Raw genomic sequence first — 949 nt, 5'->3', positions numbered from 1 at the left:
AGAAGCATTAGAAGCGTTCTTACCTAATGCTGCATAGGTACTGATTAGCCTTCTCACCTGCCCCTTGTTGATTCTGATCACCTCGTCAAAGGGTCCAGTGTCTCCACTGAAGTTTTCTCTGGCAACATGTAGTAAGCTGAAAAATGACTGCCTGTGGACGTCAACATCCTAATCCAAGAAACCTAGATGTTACCTTATATCACAAAAGGGACTTCACAACTGTGGTTGAGCTTGAATAGGGAAAAGAATCATGAATCATCCAATGGAATCGCAATAGGGCTTTATTACGGGGATGCAGCCGGGCAGGAGTCAGAGAAGGTAACATGGAACGGAAGCAGAGAGATTTGAGGACACTATGCCTCTGACTTTAACACTGAAGGGTGCAGAAGCCAAAGAATGTAGGCGCCCTCTAGAAATTACCAAAGACAGTAAACATTCTCCCCTGGAGCCTCCAAGGAAACCAAGTCCTGCCAGCGCCCAGATCTGAGCCCAGTAAGACTCCTTGCACACTTGTGACCTGATACATTTGTTAGCTTAAGGAACTAAATTCAGGGTAATTTGTTCACGTGGTAACAGGATCCACAACTCATAAACAGTCTGGGGGAGACAGAGCCACATAAATCTGCTCCTTGTCAAAATCTGCCCCCGATTTTATATCGGGATGGTTCTTGCCTAGCCCAGTCTTCATTGTGATGATTACAAAACGCTCTTTTCAATTCCAGCATTCCCTCTCCCTTAACGAGCTGACTCCCAGCTTTCTATGTTAAGTGCCTCATTTGTTAGTATATTTGTGACCTCCACTTACTTGTATATTTATTTTCCATATACCCTTCATGACTTTCAGTTTTTTCTGATGGTTTATAATTTATCATTCTGCTTAATTATTTTAGGGCAAAAACCCTTCTGGGTTTATCCAGTGGGAGTCAAAGTTCAGGTTCAAACTACGCAT

The 949-nt window shown here is 43.2% G+C and overlaps 1 protein-coding gene across 1 annotated transcript in view; it reads right to left on the bottom strand.

The window, feature by feature from the left end:
• The window catches only part of LOC105001608 (spermine synthase-like), a 4,309-nt gene that overhangs the window by 1,782 nt on the left and 1,578 nt on the right, over positions 1-949 (bottom strand).

This window comes from Bison bison, unplaced genomic scaffold, assembly GCF_000754665.1.
Source record: "Bison bison bison isolate TAMUID 2011002044 unplaced genomic scaffold, Bison_UMD1.0 scf7180017864383, whole genome shotgun sequence".
NCBI lineage: Eukaryota > Metazoa > Chordata > Mammalia > Artiodactyla > Bovidae > Bison > Bison bison.
Note: the sequence above shows the minus strand (reverse complement) of the source record. Positions and strands in the feature narration are given on the sequence as shown.